We start from the raw sequence: 21,316 nt of genomic DNA on the forward strand, positions 1-21,316 counted from the left end.
TAAACTTCTCTCAGTGTGTACTGATGGTGCTCCGTGTATGGTGGGGAAAAACAAAGGATTTGTGGCGCTTCTCCGTGAACATGAAAATAGACCCATCCTAAGTTTCCATTGCATTATACACCAGGAGGCACTTTGTGCTCAGATGTGTGACAGGCAGTTTGGCGAAGTGATGTCGCTGGTCATTCGTGTGATCAACTTTATTGTTGCCCGAGCCTTAAATGATTGCCAGTTTAAAACACTGCTGGATGAAGTTGTAAATAACTATCCTGGTCTGCTTTTGCACAGCAATGTGCGTTGGTTGTCAAGAGGGAAGGTGCTTAGCCGTTTTGCGGCTTGCCTGAACGAAATCCGGACTTTCCTTGAAATGAAAGGCGTCGGGCATCCTGAGCTAGCCGACACCGAGTGGCTCCTCAAGTTTTACTATCTCGTAGATCTGACTGAACATCTGAACCAGCTCAACGTGAAAATGCAAGGCATTGGAAATACAGTGTTATCCCTTCAACAAGCTGTATTTGCTTTTGAAAACAAGCTGGAGCTTTTCATCACGGATCTTGAAACAGGTCGTTTACTACATTTTGAAAAACTGAGCCAATTTAAAGATGCATGCACAGCAAGTGAGCCCATTCAAAACCTTGATCTCCACCAGCTAGCTGGCTGCACATCCAGTCTCCTACAGTCCTTCAAAGCACGCTTTGGAGAATTTCGTGAGCACACTCGTCTTTTTAAGTTCATCACCCATCCAAACGAGTGTTCACTGAACACAGCCGACCTGAATTACATCCCTGGTGTCTCCGTCAGAGATTTTGAAGCAGAAGTGGCTGACCTGAAGGCCTCAGACATGTGGGTGAATAAGTTCAAGTCACTGAATGAAGATTTGGAAAGAATCACACGACAGAAAGCGGAGTTGGCGAGCAAGCACATGTGGACAGAAATGAAAAAACTCCAACCCGAAGACCAGCTGATTCTCAAAACTTGGAACGCGCTTCCTGTCACATACCACACACTGCAGCGTGTGAGTATTGCTGTATTGACCATGTTTGGATCTACGTATGCATGTGAGCAGTCATTCTCACATCTTAAAAACATCAAGTCCAACCTACGATCACGTTTAACGGATGAAAGCCTCAACGCTTGCATGAAGCTTAACCTCACCAAGTACCAACCCGACTACAAAGTACCAACTCGACTACAAAGACATCAGCAAATCCATGCAGCACCAGAAGTCGCATTAATGGTGAGTGTTATAACAACATTATTTAAAAGAATAAATTCAGAGGCTTATTATACTGACATTTAGTTGAATTCACTTTTAAAATATATTATATGGCTCTCACTGAAATAAATTTCCAAATTTTTTGCTTTCATGGCTCTCTTAGTCAAAAAGGTTCCCGACCCCTGATCTAGGGGGTCTTGCAGCAGAAGGTTTTAGGGAGGGACGTTTAGTTGGGTCGATTAGGGAGGTCGAGCGTTGACCAATCGCTGCGCACCATCGCTGGAGACGCGCCCAGGTTTGCCTCTCGACCAATCGGATCGCTGGCCCTCCCTCCTCCCCACTTTGGCACGCTGCGACCAATCAGATCGCGGGAGGACGCTACCATTTTTAATGCCTTAAACGCTGAAAGCCGCGCGCCCATGTGCGTGTGAGTGTTTAGTTTTGTTTTAATTATTTTAATCATTAAAATTCGCGAGTGTCAAGGTAAGCTACGTAGACTTTATTTTTTAAAGCATTTTCTCAAGAGAACCGTTGTTGTTGCTGCTGCTGTTGTTGTGAAAGGCCTGGTACACCCTGAGGCCTTGCCTAGACTAGGACAGCCTTGATGTCACGTGGGTCCACACTCTTTGTGTCTTTCGGTAAAGTCACGGAGGTAGAAAATATAATTTATTTATTATTTAATTACATTTTATTTTATACCTACGTTAAATTTAATTAAAAATTTTAATTAATTTAATTAAAATGTATTTCATACCTACGTTCAATTTAATTTAAAATTGTAATTAATTTAATTAAAATTTATTTTATACCTACGTAATTTTTTTTATAAATGAATATTTTTTCATACTTTAAATTATTTTTATTTTATAACTACGTTAAATTTAATTTAAATTTGTAATAAATTAAATTTTATTTCATACATACGTTAAATTAAATTGATTTTTTTAATGAATTAAATTTATTTAAATTAAATTTATTTTATACCTACGTTGAATTTAAATTTTTTATAAATTACATTTATTTTATTTAAATTAAATTTATTTTATTTCATACCTACACATGTACAGTCATTTTAACTGCTCTGACTGCTACAAGCTAAGTGCGGCCTGGAATCGTATTATTAAGTAATACATTTTACAATTACAATTCCTTATAGAGGAACCCCATACTAATGAACTGACTACGTATCTATATAATTAAAAGACCGCACGCAAATACCGCAAAAGTGGACCCCGTTGTCAATGATATAATTCGATGTACGTACAGCAGTTGCTGTACAGCAGTTGCTGTACGTACATCATTAAAATTACACCGATTGTAATACGTCACCAAAGACGACACAATTTTAATTTGACCCCCGGGTCTGATCGCGTTAACTGTGCAGGTGGCGGGTCGAGAGGTGACTTGCACGTGTGTGCAGCTTATTGAATATTGACGTGCGATGACTTGTGGAGAGGAAGAATGATGATGATGGCGATGCAAGTCTTGAAGTCTGACGTTGTTCTCCGAGTCATGTAGCCTACCGCGTGCAACTTTGGGGATTGCGTAATGTCATTTTAGTTTCCTCTGTGGAACTTTTTATTTTGTTGATTCTAACGCTTTAACTAACGTTGGGCGGGCTTGGGAGCGGCGTTGACGATGTGTTTTGGCGTTACACCAACCAGCACCTTTGCATTCAGAAGTTGGAGGTGCTTTGATTGTTACAGCGATGGGTGGAATCGTCACCGTCATGGGTTTTAAGTGGGCATGGAGCCCGCCAAGGGAATGGGTAGGTAGAGGAATGGGGTTGGAGAGTATACACAACTTGCATTTCTAGTAATTTCAACAATTTATGGGCGGGCGCATCATTAACAGTGTCCTGATTGATGAGCAAAACAAAATCGCAATTTAATCATCAATCTATTGTCATTAATGAGTCCGAAATAGCAATAGTCATGCTCAAAACCGCATTCCTATTATAAAAAATAATTGAACCCCCATTCATGATGACAAATCCAATATGGTCATTATGATGCTCAGAATTACACTTATATTCTCAGAATCATGAACATTTATTAAAACAGCAGTGTGCTCAAAATGCAAATTTACCAATTTCAACATGTACACAATCAATTCCAAGATTCTAATCAAAGTAAGTCCTATGTATCTTGGTGTTTTCATGCTTATCCATTATTGCGCGCCCCCCCAAAAAATATACAAAAGTGTATTTTTATAATGTTTGCATGGTGTACAGTCTGGAAATTACCCACATGGCAAATTTCAAGCTTGGTGCGTGTCGGGAAGTACGCTAAACATTTTGAACAGACACACACATTCACAACTTTGCCTTTGATATATATGGAGATTAGTAATAAATTGTTAATTTAATTACTTTCATGTTGACGGATTGTAACTACGAATAGCACTGGCTCACCACGGGGCTTATCGCGTGGTATCTGGGCACTTTATTTGAAACGTAAACCCCACAGTGTGTGAGTACAATTCCTCGCAAGTTGCGTCCACAGACACAGACAATGACGTTTCTAGGTAAGAGTAAGAAATGAATCTACGTGTCGAGGAGAGACGAGAGAACCAAGAGGTCACCTCGGGAGACGGGGCGGCACGTCAACCTTAGTCACGTGACTGAAGGAGTGAGGGCGTGCCGTGCGTGTGTGTGTATATACCATGTGTGTGTGTACTGTGTGTGTGTGTACTTGCATGTGTGTGTGTACCGTGTGTGTGTGTGTGTGTACCGTGCGTGTGTGTGTGTACTGTGTGTGTGTGTACTGTGCGTGCGTGTGTACTGTGTGTGTGTGTATATATATTGTGTGTGTGTGTGTGTACCATGTGTGTGTACACTGTGTGTGTGTGTACCTTGTGTGTGCGTAACGTGTGTGGCGGTAGTCTAGCAGTTAGTGTGCTGCTCTACAAACATGACGACTCGAGTTTGATTCCCGCTCACAGCCAACACCCAGTGACGATTCTTTAGGATATGTTTTTCAAACGAACGGTTGTTTGGGTTGCGTTGTGTTCATTAAAGTTACTTGCAATTCAAATACAGGTGTGTTGTTGGTGGTTGTGATGCCAGACGATAACATTGTGAGGAGCAATGCCTGAATCCTTACCCTTGGGGTTCCTCTAGAAATGGCAAAAAGTCACTGAGAGTGGCCACGTGGAGGAGAGGCTGCTACTCTGCACAGAGCTGGACCGGTACCGCCTGGATCTCTGTGACATTCAGGAGATCCAGTGGACTGGCTCTGACTCCAATCATCATGAGGGGTGCAGAGTCATCCACTCGGGGCAGGAGACTGCCAAACAACAAGGAGTGGCTCTTATTCTGAAAAAAAGAATGAAGGCGGCGTGGGAAGGTGGCGGCGAGGTGTGGGAAGCTGTAAGCCCCAGGCTACTTTGGGCTCGCCTCCCCATCAACAGGAGGCAGAGAATGGTGGTGGTGGCTGCTTACGCCCCCACCGAAGACGAACATCAGTGGAGGGATGCAGGCAAGCCCGTGGATTCAGATTCCTTCTATGACCTCCTGTCACAGGTGTTAGCTAAAAGTGCCCCCTCGGGATAGAGTCATCCTGTTGGGTGACTTCAATGCCCGAGTTGGTGATGATGCTGGCACCTGGTCTGGAGCGATTGGAAGGCATGGGCCAGATCAACTCAATAACAACGGTAGGAGGCTGTTAGACTTCTGTGGAGCCTGTGGGCTTGTCATGGCCAACACGCTGTTCTGGCATCTGTGCATCCAGACAACATCTTGAATTCACGCCGGGTCCAAGCAAGAACATCCGCGGGACTATATAGCAGTGGACCAGCGAATGCAGGCCCATGTCCTTGACACCAGAACCTACAGTGCTGCTGACCTCACTGACCGTTAGCTTTTCATATGTAAGATCTGTGGGCTGGGTAAATCTGTGAGCAGGAGCGAGAGATAATTAAGCTCCCAAGCATTCACTACGTTATAAACAACATATTTTCACTCATAAGTCGCTTGTCTAATTGCCTCAGCAACTCGGTGTTTCGTATCGAATCTCATCTCAAACAATCGAAGGGCGCCCCCTAGTGGCAGCTGCCCCTGTGTGGCACAAGGTGGCCCTGCACCGGCCTGCACGTGGCATGAGTCTGTCAGTAGGGGGCGATCATTGACGCGTCATCTACATTGTGGAGTTTCCGGATAATGTCTGGAATTAACCACAATTTTGACCGTGACACCAACATGCAATGACCTGTGCATTGTGAGTGACAAAATACTCTGACATCCGCCGTGAAGCAGAACAGCGCATATTGTGGTGAATGTTACTGGGGTAGCCAGGTGTGCCTGTCGGATTTGAACTTTGAACCTCTGCAACAAATAGAGAATACGCTACCATATTCCTGGTTCTTTCGGTAAAGTCACGTAGATAGAAAACAAAATAAAAGATTTTTAAAATAAAAATTAATACAAATAACAAATAAAAATAAATTTAAAAAAATAAGTTGATAAGATGCCAGGGGTCGACTGACTCAGATGACTGGCCAATCCACCGCCTTTGTCCCCCACTACACACACTGTGTGTACGTACACACACTGTACACACAATAATGTCCACGTTGTTGCTGAGTTCACGCACCCAAGGGAGGGGGCAATGAAAAATGAAGCTAAATCAACTTAAACTCCATCCCCGCTCTGTGACGTCACCACTCAGCATGACCTCATCGGCATGAAGTGCCAGCGGGAGGTGTACCTCGCTAGTGACGTCATGTCACCAAGGTATTCACACTCCCCCAACCTGCTTCCGCGTGACGTCGCGAGTAACAGGAGGCTGCGGATCCACGCTTGCACTGAAATCCGAGGTGAGAAATTCTCATGCTGGTGGTAGTGGTGGTTGTTGTTGTTTACCAAGGTAGAGCCTCTCTCGTAGGGATGTCAGTTGAGTAGCAGCGAGCATGGGAATCGATGTCTAGGTTGGAACTGTTGTATATATAGGTGTTATGAAAATTGATGAAAATAATGAAAAGTAAATGAAATTTGCATAATTTATCCGAAATTATGTTAATTTGTGTAATTATGCGCATACATTATGCTGATTCGAGAGATGATCGTATTAATTTATGCGAGTGGGCGTGGTTATAATAATGCAGGTCGTTATGATAATTAGGTCGAGCCTCGGTGACGAGGATTGTGTTATGAATTTGAACAACGCGATTAATCGTATGCAGTTCTGTAGGTGTTGTGAGCACGAATGAGAGAGAGTCGATTCGACTCTGCTCTTTAATTCCGTATTATCGATAAGGATACGATTACTCTCGATTGAACATTATGAATTATGTGTGTTATGGATTATGTGTGGTGATAGTGTGCTTATGATAGGTCCCCAGGATTCAGATCTCATACGCAGAACAATATGCAGAATTTCAGGAAGAATCACACAAACCTTCTGCTTTAATCAATTTTATTTTCTAGCTAACTTTAATTTTAGATAATATGAAAACTCAATCTCGGGATTTTGGAATTTCAACACAGCGTTAACATGATACCATCACGATTGCGTTGTTTCACCTCGATAGCGGCACCTGTGGTTAATTCCCGACGCGTAATGCAATCAATCGGTTGTTGAGAGAGAGATTAAACATGCATAACTATTCTATCAAACCTTAACTCTATTATATGCGAATTCGTATACTTGAATTATTACACAAGACGGCACTCGGTCTTTGATTCGTATCCAATCCTTAACACATTCTGATATGCAAAATTATTATGCTTGAAATCGTCAGCACAGTACCACGGCGATGTTCGTTCATTGATTCATCAACGATTATGCAATTAAAGCGTTCTATTGAAATAATTCTGATTGCCTCATCAACGTAACTCAATGGGTGGCGATGTTTTTCGTTATCAGCTAATAGTTGACGCAGTTATCATGAGTCTTGTATGTTTAATGGGAGCGTTGTTGATTTCTTGCGTTGAGCAAACGCCTAGGTTGATTTCCTTGTCAAAAAAAAATGTTTGTTCGTTGTGTAGCGGTGGGGGAGTGAGGAGGGGGGAGAGTGTGGGGGGCATATGAACGACTGCCAGTTTCTGTCCACCGCTGGCTGGATGAGTCAGCACGACGCTCGCCGTCGTCGCGCCGATGGGTGTTGAGTGCGGGGCCGCTGCCCTCTCAGCGCTGGTGACGCGAAGTTGCGCGCTGTGGCACGCTGGTGGCACGCTGTTCGCGCACTGGTGCTGATGCTGGTGCTGATGGCACGCTGGTGGCGCGCGCTCCCTCTCCTTGAAGATGCGCGAACGCGCCCGTGCTGGTTCGCTGACAGCAGTTTCCTGCACTGCTGGATGAGCTGCTGCATGCTCTTGCTTGGCGTTGCTGGCCACGCTCTTTCCACTGCTGTAGTATCTGACGCTGCGCTCGCGGGTGACAGGTCAAGTTTTCTTCTGCTGAGTGAGCCGAGTCGCACGTGCTCTCTTTGTTGAAGTTGTTGGCGGCTCTCTGACAGCAGGTTTCCTCCACTGCTGTATGACTCAAGTCGCATGCGCTTGGTCGCTGGTTTGCTGAAGTTGTTGGCGGCTGTCCAAGCTTTTCCGCTGCTGGTTGAGCCACGTTGCACGCTCTCTCCCTGTGGAGATGCTCGAGTGCTCTCAGCGCTGATTCGCTGATAGCAGTTTCTCTCCACTGCTGTATGACTCAATTTCGTTGATACATGGCGACTCATGCGATCCTCGCTACTCAGCAAGGCTCGCAGCCAGCCGCTCCATGCGACTGCTCGTCCTGTGGACGTCTTGACTCGCTGATCTGTCTTGACTCTTGACTGTTGACTGACTTTTGAAAATGCGGCTGACCGTTATATTCAAAGACAATTCTCTCCGCGCTGTGGAAAAGGCGGGGGTGGTCTGTTTGTGTGTGAGTTCGTGTGTGTACAGATGGCTCCTGCGATAACGATCTGTTTGCCCTGGCGTGAAATTCCTCTCTCGCGCTCTGCGGGAGAGACAAAGGTGGTCGGGAGCACCTATCTCTTTATACTTTCGACTTTATATTTCTCAAATACCATTTGGTCCCATGTTCACCAAGACTCGTGTTTGTAACTACGTCCTCCCGACACCCCTCTCGGGTTACCGAGGTTCGCATTGTTATGATGGAATTATTAAAAAGAAAAATAATTTTCATCCTGAGTTTAAGAGTTCCGTTTCTTGATTGTTGGAATCCATATCCCTTGGTTCTGTAAGGTTCTATAATGGAATATAGTTTAAGGTTAACACGTTATTATTAATGTTATATTGCAATTTCTTTAAAACTTTGTTTGCCTGGTTGCCGTGTGTGGGGTGGGGTGTGTCTCCTCATCAAACCCGGCTGGCTTTTCCAGATGGCCCCTTGTGATAAGGTGTAATTCTTGCTTCTCCGCGCTGCGAGAGAGACAAAGGTGGTCGGGGTTGCTTGGGATATTGTTTAAACTCTTTCGCAAGTTTGCCCGTCGTCTCATTCCTTCTCGAAAACCTTTGATGTGACTCTGTATTTTGTCTCCAAGCTTTGTTTTAACAGTAAAAGTATTAAAGGTGAAAATCATTTGATAGCGAATTAATTATTGGATAATAATTCACTGATGTATCTGGTGGCCTGGTCTTAATTGGAGTGAGCGCGAGGACCGCTAACTTTAGCTTATTCTTGTTATTGCATTTAAAATTTTAACCGTTTAAAAAAAATGGTTTAACCCGTGGGCGTCCTCATTTCTGGCTTGCGGATGGCTTCCCTCTGCGTGACCTCCCTTAGGGCACATTAATCTCTTGTTCATCTGGAGATCTTCGCAGATAGCTGCTAACATCCTCGCCTCGAGAGTTTTATTATTTATTTATTTATTAATGGCCTGTTTATGACCGACATCTGGTTTTTCGTGTGCCTGGCTTACGGGTTTTATTGATTATTTTTTTCGTTTGTTAAAAAAAATATGATATATACAACGGCAAATATTATTGTTAATATCAATTTTGGAAAAGGCTCATATACAACAACAGCGCTGGAGTGAAAAAAAGCGACACGCAGATCACGACCTTTAAGCTGTGTGAGAAGAAACAAAGCGCCTTGACAAAGGAATTAGCATAGAATTTAGCTTTGAAATGGCTCACTGAAATAGCTATGTTAAAGTATACACATCCGCAGAGGCACCCCTTGACAAAGGAATTAGCATAGAATTTAGCATTGAAATAGCTGAGTGATGTTCTGTTTGAGAGGAGACCTGATGGCTCATTAGGGCATTCTGTCTACAGGAAACCTACCCACACAGATTCCTACTTGAAACCTGATTCCCACCACCACCCAGCCCAAAATAATTCTCTCATCAAAACTTTATACCATAGTGCTCATTGCATTTCGGACGAACACCACCTGACCAGTGAATTAAAACATGTACACCTGGCCTTCAAAAGGAATGGTTACTCTGACCGTACCATCCGCCAAGCTTTTTCTCCCTCCATACAGAAACAGCCACTTGATACTCCGGTCAAAACCATCACACTACCATATATAGCAGGCGTTACTAAAAAGATTTCCAAAATTCTAAATAAACACAAGATCCAGGTCCGGTTCAATACAGTACACAAAATTCGTGATCTGATCCCATCCGTGAAGGATGTCATTCCTGACTTACAGTACCCCGGGGTTTACAAATTGAGTTGTACCTGCGGTGATTGCTATATCGGGGAGACAAAGCGACATGTCTCTGACCGAATTCGCGAGCACAAATCAGATTTGAAACACGGCAAAACGAATTCTTCTGCCATGGCTGATCACTGTTACAATGCTGTGGGTGATCACGATATAATTTTCTCCCGATACCAAGGTTCTTGGCAAACCCACGGGTTTTTATCAGAGATTTGTTCACGAGGCAATTCAGATCTACAAACACAGACACAATTTCAACCGAGAAGATGGTTTCAAATTAAGCAACCATTGGAAAGATGTTCTAAATCGAACTAAACATTAAACTAATTTCAATGGTACAGTATATTTTTCAAGTAGTGGTACCCCAAACTTTCGCAGCTCTTATAAATTCCCTTTTCACACCCATCAATAGGTTTAACTCCCCCTCCCCCCCCCCCCCCCCCCGCGCCAAACGGCAAGTCCACCGGCACGTACACCACCTCTTTTCTAAAATCGGCCAATCAAATGCTAATTTTTATGCTAATTTCTTTGTCAGGACACCTTGTTTGCTCGCACACAGTTTAAAGGTCCGCGGTCTGGCGTGGTTGTGTTTCGCTAAATTCTCCTGTTTGATTTGTACTAGGTGCCTCGGTGAATGTATATGCTCTGACTTTAACATAGCTATTTCTGTGACCAGTTACAAGCTAATCACTCAGCTATTTCAATGCTAAATTCTATGCTAATTCCTTTGTCAAGGGGTGCCTCTGCGGATGTGTATACTTTAACCTAGCTATTTCAATGAGCTATTTCAATGCTAAATTATATGCTAATTCCTTTGTCACGGCGCTTTGTTTCTTCTCACACAGCTTAAAGGTCGTGATCTGAGCGTGGCTTTTTTCACTCCAGCGCTGTCCTCCAGACAGTCTCGTCCCTTCACCTGATGAAGGCCGTGTTGTGGCCGAAACGTCGTGATTTTTGTTATTTTATTTTTTTACCTACGTGACTTTACCCAATAGAACCAAAGAGTATGGATCCTAGCAGTCACGAAAGCTTTAAATCTAGAACTGTGATTCCATTTGCAAGTAAACTCACATTTCAACAACGTGGGTTGAAAGCATTAAGCATTAGCTCTGTCTGCATGTCTGCTCTGTTGTAAAGATGATCCAATATGAACACAATTGTAGTACAACAGCTCTGTTGCTGTTAGGGACCTAACAATGTTGAAAACTGGCCAAAATTTATTACACGGCCCACTCATGGTCCAGAGCAGAACTCGGTACCACCTAAGGTAGCAACACTTCAGTCGTACCCATTTATTTGGATGGAAAATGAAAGTAAATTACTTGATAGTCTCACTCATTGCATTTGTTTATCACTGGCCACGTAGAGAAATTGAAACTGCTCAATTTAGGCCACCTCACGTGGTACCGACAAAGGAGACATCTCATGGGCTATGAAAAAATAAGAATAGGTTGTATCCTTTCTGGCAATAAAACAGATCTTACGATTCATTGAAGGTTTCTGTTTGGTGTTTGAACATCTAAACACCCGTTTTATTGCCAAAAAAAGATCAAATCTATTCTTATTTTGTCATACTTTGATACCGGCAAAACGGTCTCATTTTGAAGCGTCTCATGGACTATTGGATGGGGAGAAAAAAAACGGCGCTAAAAGTCAGCGCCAACCTCTCCTGTCGTGCCCAGTGACGTCATCACGGGCGAAGTTCACCACGCGAAGTCAAACGCCGCCTCGTGAGCGCCGCTCGGGAACCGTGTGGGTTTGTGTTTCTTGTCTCCTTTGCACAATGTGGGGAAGGGGTTCATCCAGCAGTGGATTGACAAAAGCGCTGTATGCATACTGCACAGGCTACGCTAACGTCACATTTAGGCCCATGGACCGAACAAACGCGTCTCTCTTTCTCCATCCGTCTCCACTCTCTCTCTTCCTCTCTCCACTGCTGGCCTGTAGGTTTGGGCCGAGCGAGTTCCTGCCGGGGATTTGGCTTTTCAGGAGCTGATTCCCCCCGTGGCTTTGTCGGCACGAGGCGACCGCGCGGAGTGTCAAGGGCTCCACCGGGCCCCAAGGCGCTGCCCCAGCACCACCGTAGTAGCCAAACCACCGGTGCTCGGCATGGCCTGTATGAAGGTCTTGCTGGACTTCATGTTGCGCACGGGGTACAACATCGTCCAGGAGAACGGACAGAGGAAGTTCGGACCGCCGCCCGACTGGCAGGGGCCTCCTCCCGCACGTGGCTGCGAGGTGTTTCTGGGGAGGATCCCGCGCGACCTCTACGAGGACGAGCTGGTGCCCGTGCTGGAGACGGTGGGGAATCTCTACCAGCTCCACCTCATGATGGAGCATAGCGGAGAGAACCGCGGCTATGCGTTCGCTACCTACGCCACGCGCGCCCAAGCCACGGATGCTGTCAAGAAACTCAACAAATTCGAGATCCGTCCCGGACGCCGCATTGGAGTCCGCTTCAGTGTGGACAATCGCCACCTCTTTATTGGGGGGCTGCCAGAGGACAAGAAGCGAGCGGAGGTGATGATTGCGATGAGCGGTGCCACGGAGGGCGTGGTGGACGTCACGATGAGCGTCTGTTGCTGGGACAAAACCCTCAACCGAGGCTACGCGTTCATCGAGTACGGGAGCCATCACGCGGCCGCCATGGCCAGGAAGAAGCTCCTTCGAATCACCTTGCAGCTATGGGGCCAGACCATCAAGGTGGACTGGGCCATCCCGGAACAGGTGGCTGCGGCCGCGGCGGTGGAGATGGAGGCGGCCGTGCCAGACCTGCTGCAGCCGGAGTGCACGGGCACCGGTAAAGCCGCACACAGCCTGTTTGAGGGCTGGGGGGCACGCACGTGGCTGTGGTGGGTACCTCTCCACCTGCGGCCCATGCCCGTAGCTCTCGAGGCGCTGCCGGAGGCGGCCATGCTGTCGTGGGAGGTGCGGCTGCGGATGCTGTGCCGGACCGCCGGCATCAGCTACCCAATCTTCGAGCTGCACGCTCACTCGGAGCCCGGGATACCCGTGGGCCTCCTCTATAAGGTGTCGATTCCCGGGGTGGGAGAAGGCGCCGACATCTTCCCCGAATTTATGAGCTCCAGCGAGGAGGGAGCACGGGAGGTGGCATGTCAGCTCGCCTACAACATCCTCAGCATGGCAAATCCTCTGAGAATGTGGCCAGAGGCGTGGCTAGGCCCCGCCTCCGGCCACGCCCTCTCGTGGAACCTTTCGCAAAGGTTACCGGAGTAACTCGGCTAGCCCCACCTGTTGCCTTTGCCCCAGATGCGCCTCCTTCCCTGATTGGTTGTTACCTCTGTGGCCGTACCCGTGAAGCCCTTGTCAGGCCAGCGGGTGTCACCCTGTCATGTCAGCAGGTGTTACCCTGTCATGTCAGCAGGTGTCACCCTGTGATGTCAGCAGGTGTCACCCTGTGATGTCAGCAGGTGTCACCCTGTGATGTCAGCAGGTGTCACCCTGTCATTGCACTTTAATGAAAACCGACAACAGAATCCTTGAAGAAAAAACTAATTCAGGTGTTTGACATGTCAACGCCATTTCGTTTTGAAAATGTAGCGGAGAAAAATATATATTGTTCACATCGCATTCTGTTTTGTCAATGATCTCTGTAACGTGCGACTGCTCTGCAAGCCATGCATTAACCCCTTTCTGTCTCAATTTAATTCCCAGCATGCAATTCTCCAAGCCTCAGATTTTAGAAAATCTTTCGCGCAACTTTAATCCTAGTAAATATATTTTTTTCTTTTAAAACACAAGCATTGTATTTAGTCTATTGCATGGCTAAAGTATTCTAAGTAAAAATATAAATTGTATTAAACCAATGTTAGATCATCGCTATGATAAATATATTTCTACCCTACAATATACAAATCTACATTGTGCTAATGTTTCAATTCTACTTTTATTAACTTACAAATATAGTGTCTAGGACACATTTTCAAAGAAATATTTTCATGTACCCAGACAATATTTGCACGTGCCCACATTAAAAAAACTTGCAGACTGCATACGTAACTACGACAACAGAATCCTTGAAGAAAAAACGAATTCAGGTGTTTGACATTTCGTTTTGTACGGGAGAAAAATATATATTGTTCACATCGCATTCTGATGTCAAAACATTTGATTCTTTATAAAATTGAAAAACCCTTGAACAACTTTGCTGCACACGGAGATGTCCGTGCATGCCTCGTTTCCACAGCTTCTATCCCGCTGCCATTTGTATTTCATGCGCATACCGCTGTTAAGAGTTTGATGTTTTATTGATTTTCCATTTAGCTGTTTTTTTCCTGTAATGTTTTTTTGTAAATTTTTTAGTGGAAATAAAGTCCTGAAAAGTCTCTTCCTCTCTCTCCACTCTCTCGGCCGAGTCTCTGCCACTTTTGGTTCTGAGTGTCGCATGTTTGGGATCCTTCTTTCCCTCCTCTGTGGATTTAATTTGATTTGCTGATTTACACGTCAACATATTTAAGACTTTTTCCTAATCATTACCAACGTTTCCATGGCCAGGCACTTTAGAGTAACTTATTACCTTTTCCCACAGCATCATAATATAATTTTCCTGGATCATCACCTTCATAGCTTTGATCCATTACCAATTTTTTTTTCAAATTTTCTTGCTGTGGTTTTCACACCTGATGATGATTGCTTGTGTTGCAGTCGAAACGTTGTGAGAATTTTATTGTTTTATATTTTTATTATTTTATTGTTTTCCTTATACGTGACTTTACCGAAAGAACCAAGAATATGAATCCCTGCAGTCACGAAAGCTTTAAATCTAAATTCAATCACCAATGGTTTACTGGTTCATTTTTGTATTTACTTATGCCACCGTCTTTCCCCGTGGGACCATGTGGCGTGAAGTTGTGTCGCACATAAACAGAATCTGTGCACATCACGATTTTCCGTACTCGACTGTCAGTTGCCATCCCCGGGGCAATGTGCACATTTGTCGACTCGGCGAATCGATTTGATTTCGGGTCCCGTTGGGTCGCCCCTTTTGTGCTTTTGCGTGAGCCGGATTTCAACACAATTCCCGATCCGTTGTGGTGCCACGGTCTCGGAGCAACTCTGCCGGCGCCTCGACTCCCCCGTGCCCCCCCACACTGAGCACGCACCTGCAGCGAGCGCACGTAGCGTCCTGGCGGGGGATTGCCCTGCACGACGGGTTTTCATCCGAAGGGTCTCTGGGATGAAAGTCCCGCGGTTTCCCGGCGCCAGGAGAATGGCCGACCCTCGCGGAGCGAGTCACATTGCGGCGCCCCTGAGTTGGCTTCAAATTGTTTGGGCGCGCGAAGTTTCGCCGGGTCGGCGGCGACGAGTCGCACGCGACGCTCCCCGCCTTCTCGAGCCACTCGCGGAATCCGTGCGACGCCGGCGAGCGCCGCTACGAGGCGGCAATAGGCAAAGTTCCCTTTCGTCTTCGTCCCTCATGACTCTCACGGTGTCCGCGCGACGCCGTGAGCACGGCCGCGAGGTACGTGATGGGGCGTGCTAGCATTTGCGGACTTGGGTAGCGGTAGACCTAGGGTCGGCTCGTAGAATATTCCCTCCGGGCGGTGCGGGAATTTGCGCCACGAATAAAAGTTAGCAGAGAGCATCGGTGTGGTGCGCGTGTGATTCCCGTGCGGAGCGGCTCTGTGGGCGGATGCGCGGCGAGAGCGAGGGTGGAGCCGCGGCCGGAGCTCGTGCGTTGAGATCATCGCCCGTCGGCGTGGACGCGAGTGGGCCGCCGCGTGCTGCATCAGCGTCAGCCGTAGTGGGCGCGCGGCGTGCACGGACGCGCGTTGAAATAATCGCCCGCAGGTGCAAGACCGTTCGGGCCCCGTATTAACGACGGCTGCGGTGTGCGCGGATGCTCGTGGAGGTAATCGCTCGCCGGTGTAGGCGCTAGCGTGCCGCTGTCCGCTGCGCTAGCGATAGCCGCGGTGCGCGCGGGGGTGCGTGGGTTTACTCCGTGCGGCCGTGAGCCAGCAGCACGAGTCTGTCCCTCGGAGAGGGCGCTAGCGCGGGGGGCCCGATCGCTCGGTCGGCGGGGGCCCGGCGGGAGCCGACCGACGCGGTGGAGGAGGCGGCGGAAGGGGCGGACGTCGCGCCCCACCAACCCAGCGAGGGCGGTGGGGTGGACGTCGGCCCCCACACCGCCATGGCCCTGTACACGTTAAAGTATTGAGCACAAACTCAAGGAGCGGGGAAAATGGTAATGTTGCTTGGATTTAATTTTAATATCATTGCAACTGTATAGTTTTGATATGTTTTATTGAAAAACATTCACGTGCATTGGCATGTCCCTCTGTCTCAAAGATTAATAATGCATCATCTGCAAATGTCCTTTAGCAATGTAAATGTTTGTTCAACATTGGTATGCAGCTTGAAGAATGACGGAGTCTTATGACTGAAGACACTTCGGATTTTCAATCAAAATTTACCAATAATCCACTCTACCATAAACATGCTACATTCCAGCTAAAGTATAGTAGTATATTACTGTAAAGTAGTATGGTGTATAGCACAGATATTTTGTACAAACCCAGTGAGATGGGAGTGCTGCTTTGATGCATTACGCTTGGATCCGATCTCATGGGTTCAATTCAGGCTAACCCCTAAGGGTACAATTTTATTTTTACAGTTTCAATCGGACCAAGTACCTGGGGAGGTTTATCCCAAGTCAACATGGCTTAAAATCTGCCATGCTGAAATAAAATAGCTGGACGTTATTGCTTCTGACGTGAGTGCAGGACTCGCTATCCATGCCAAGGTGCGGAGGCTCATTTGGGCGACCAAAGGAATTCCGAATGCATGTTACAATAACGTTCATTTCAGATGACTGGATTCATTGGTAGAGTGCTCCAACTTGGGCAGAGATATCTGGCTGGAAAGTGATGTGGTTAAAACGTTTGTCTAGCAGTTTTAAAGGTTGCAATTTCAAGATACAGTTTGGGCATCAGAGCTCAATAAATTGAGTACTACTCTGTCTGAGGTTAACAGGAGTCATCCAATGGAGAGACTGGGCTACGCAATATAAATGTGGAATTTATATCAGTTGACAGGTCAAACGTACTCTTTGTCCTTTTTGGTCACTTTATTATTATAGGCTAGTGGTGTTTGTGTGTTTTAATCACAGAGATGGGGGGGGGGCATTGCACCTTGCTACACCCATCCACTGCTGACGGTAGAGGTTGTGTCTGTGTGTGTACACACACATTGTACACACACACAGTGTAAACACACACACAGTGTACACACACACACAGATTGTACACACACAGTGTACACACACAGTGTACACACATACACACAGTGTACACACACACAGTGTACACACACACATAGTGTACACACACACACAGTGTACACAGACAGTGTACACACACACAGAGTACACACACACAGTGCACACACACACACTGTACACAGACAGTGTACACACACAGGGTACACACAGTGTAAACACACACAGTATAAACACACACAGAGTGTACACACACACACAGTGTAAACACACAGAGTGTACACACACAGTGTAAACACACACAGAGTAAACACACAGTGTACACACACACAGTGTACACACAGTGTACACACACAGTGTACACACACGCATTGTGTACACACACACAGTGTACACACACATTGTGTACACACACACATTATGTACACACACACACCTTGTGTACACACACAGTGTACACACACACAGTGTACACACTGTGCACACACAGTGTACACACACACAGTGTACACACACACACACACAGAGTATACACACAGTGTACACACACACAGTGTACACACTGTGCACACACAGTGTACACACACACAGTGTACACACACACAGTGTACACACACACAGTGTACGTGTACACACACAGTGTACACACACTGTGTACACACACACAGTGTACACACAGTGTACACACACACAGTGTACACACACTGTGCACACACACAGTATATACACACAGTGTACACACACACAGTGTACACACAATAATGTCCACGTTGTTGTTGTAGCTGAGCCCACGCACCCAAGGAAGGGAGCAATGAAAATGAATCTAAATCAACTTAAACTCCAATCCCGCTCTGTGACGTCACCACTCAGCATTACTTCATCGGCGTGAAACGCCAGGGGGAGGTGTACCTCACCAGTAACGTCATGTCACCAAGGTATTACACCTCGCTCTTGAGCGTGACGTCACCTCATGTGTCACTGCCGGTTGCGTTCCAGTGCCAATCCTTATTTGGGCAAAGCTACGCCCAGTGATGGCAACTCATTAACATAATTAATTCGTTAAAGCCAACGAGTTCATTGCCCACGACACATGGGACAAGTAACATTTACATAATTTATTCACTATTTTAGTTACGGAGCCGCTCATTGTGGGAGGAGCGTGTATCGGTCCCCGGATGGGACGTCATGTCACCTGCTGCCGCGTGACGTCACGAGGTAACACTGCACTGAAATCCGAGGTGTGAACTTCTTATTGCGATTGTGGTTGTTGTGGTGGCGGTTGTGGTGGTTGTTGTGGTGGTGGTTGTTGTTGTTTACCAAGGTAGAGCCTCGCTCTCTCTCGTAGGGATGTCAGTTGAGTAGCAGCGAGCATGGGAATCGAAGTCCAGGTTGGAACTTTACAGCGCGGGGCCTAGCCACGCGGGGCCTTGCCTCCTGCCCTCGCCTGATTGCATTCACTTTAATTATCTCGCTTAAGTTTAATTTGTCTTCACCCGGCTCGCCACTTTGTAACTTTGTTTTATTGTAAATATTCACGCAGTTTTTTTATTTTTTTCACCAGGCCAAGCCCGCTTGAGCTGCTATACCGCTCTTGTTATCAGAAGCGACCTGCCCACAACAACACAAGGTGGGGCTTTGTCAACGTGTGTGAATGTTTTGACTTAAAACTTTGGTGACTGTAGGAATTAATATTCTTGGTTCTTTCGGTAAAGTCACGTAGATAGAAAATTAAATGAAAATAACAAAAAAATAATTCCAAATAAAGCAAAACAACTCACATCGTTTTTATCGCAACACAAGTGGTCTTTATTTAATGTAATTGTATCATCTGTTATTGTTATTTTCTATCTACGTAACTTTACCGAAATCAACAAGAACACGTGTGTCAATGTCTATCGGTCAAAGACGCTAAACGGAGTGACGCAAACTCCAAATATACAGCAGGCGTCAGGGTTGGGATCGAACTCACAACTTCCTGTATACCAGGTGAGGTAGTTAACATCTCACCACGGAGAGAGACTCGCACACTCCAAATATACAGCAGGCGTCAGGGTCGGGATCGAACCCACCACTTCCTGTAAACCAGGTGAGGTAGTTAACATCTCACCACGGAGAGAGACACGCAAACTCCAGCTAGCCTCGATTATGTTCGTTGATCCTCAATTAATTACTTGGTGAAGTGAGGAAGCAATCATGCCAAGCAGATGAAGGTGGCCAGGTGTGATTCTAGACACGCCACCGCCTGTTTACCCAGTGACAGTGTACAGTTTGTGTTTGCAGTAACGTCTATTAACTCTGTTGAACACGGAGGTTATATCATAATAGTTTACTTTTGTTTTCCTCTGGAACTCTTTATAAGAATGGAAACAGGAATTAACACAGCACACACATGCAGCTGAAGTCGGAATTGTTCATGCCAGCATTCAAGGAGATCTGAGCCTGGATTCACACCTCTAAGTTGCGATTGAACATTAATTTATTAAATTTTGATTTAAAGCTTTCGTGACTGCAGTAATTCATATTCTTAGTTTTTTCGGTAAAGTCACGTTGAAGAGAAACAACAAAATAACAAAATATATATAAAACAATGAAAAATTCTCACGACGTTTCGACCATAACTCAAACGGTCATCATCAAGTGTGTCGGTTTGCATAAATTTATTTTGAAAACGGCATATTTATTTATATATATATAAAAATAACGTTTGCGTCACGCGCAACGATTGGCAGTTTGCCCAGGACTAGTCCATCTATTTTTTGAAAAGAGGAGGGGGGAGACGAAATTTGTTTTTATGTATGCTGTCTGAAAGCCACTGTAAGCGTGAACAATCAATCAAGAACTGAAATGATTTATCAAATCTTTCCAATGATTGCTAAGATAGAATCCATCTTCTCGGTTGAAATTGTCTCTGTGCTTGTATATGTGGATAGCCTCATTGTTGAAACCTTCTGCTGCCAGGCCACCAAGATTATACGGCTTACCAAAAATACATAAAGTTGATACACCTCTTCGTCCCATAGTCTCTACTATCAGCTCCCCCACCTACAAACTAGCTCGTTTTTTGTCTGAAATCCTGCGTCCTTTCACTGGAAAGACCACCTCTGCGGTACAAAATTCTACTCACCTGGTATCAACAATCAAGGGTATTTCCCTGTCCCCAGACGACCTGCTTGTCAGTTTTGATGTGGTTTCCTTATTCACCAAGGTTCCTGTACCTGACACCATTGCAATCATTGAAGACTTGGTTCATCAAGGACTAAACACTGAGGTACCCCCCCTGGTGAGACACTGTTTAACCAATACATACTTCACTTGGAATGGAACTTTCTACAAACAAACTGAGGGCACCCCAATGGGCTCCCCCCTTTCTCCAGTTATAGCTAACATTTTCATGGAGAAATTTGAGACTGACGCCATCCAGACTGCCACTCTGCGCCCAACCTTATGGAAGAGGTACGTGGATGACACTTTTGTCATCTGGCCACATGGCCGGCCTGCTCTAGACCAATTCTTCGACCACATCAATTCCATACACCCAGCCATCAGATTTACCATGGAAGTCGAAATAGATGGCAAGATACCTTTTTTTGGATGTCCTAATTAAAAAGAGACCTGATGGTTCAATGAGCCACTCTGTCTACAGGAAAGCTACCCATACGGATGCTTATCTGAAACCGGATTCCCACCACCATCCATCACAGAAGAATTCTCTCATCAAGACTCTGTATCATAGAGCCCAATGCATATCCGACCAGGAACACATAAGCAGTGAACTCAAGCACGTACACCAAGCTCTTAGGGCTAATGGTTACTCCGACTATACAATCCGCAAAGCTATCACTCAAACCATGAAGAAGAACCCTCTTGAGGAGCCTTTCAAAACCATCACTTTACCCTACATTGCTGGGATCACAAAAAAGATCTCCAAAATCTTGAATAAACACAAGATCCAGGTCCGTTTCAACACATTACATAAAATCCGTGATCTGGTTCCGTCTGTAAAAGATGTGATTCCGGACATACAATACCCTGGTGTCTACAAACTAAGTTGCCTCTGTGGTAGTAGTTACATTGGAGAAACCAAACGCCATATCTCGGACCGCATTCGTGAACATAAAGCAGACCTTAAACACGGTAGGACCAACACCTCGGCCGTAGCAGATCATTGTTCTAATTCAGTAGGCTCACATGCCATTGACTTTTCCAAGACGGAGGTTCTTTGTAAGCCATCTGGCTTCCATGAGAGATTCGTTC

General features: G+C 45.7%; 1 pseudogene; it reads left to right on the plus strand.

Moving 5' to 3' along the window:
- The first annotated feature begins 1,614 nt into the window (after positions 1-1,614).
- LOC142908637 (putative RNA-binding protein 46 pseudogene) lies at positions 1,615-13,146 on the plus strand (annotated as a pseudogene).
- Positions 13,147-21,316: the final 8,170 nt, after the last annotated feature.

The sequence above is a fragment of the Petromyzon marinus genome, unplaced genomic scaffold (assembly GCF_048934315.1).
Source record: "Petromyzon marinus isolate PM22_M1 ecotype Great Lakes invasive population unplaced genomic scaffold, UKy_Petmar_22M1.pri1.0 PM_G_Scaffold_10, whole genome shotgun sequence".
NCBI lineage: Eukaryota > Metazoa > Chordata > Hyperoartia > Petromyzontiformes > Petromyzontidae > Petromyzon > Petromyzon marinus.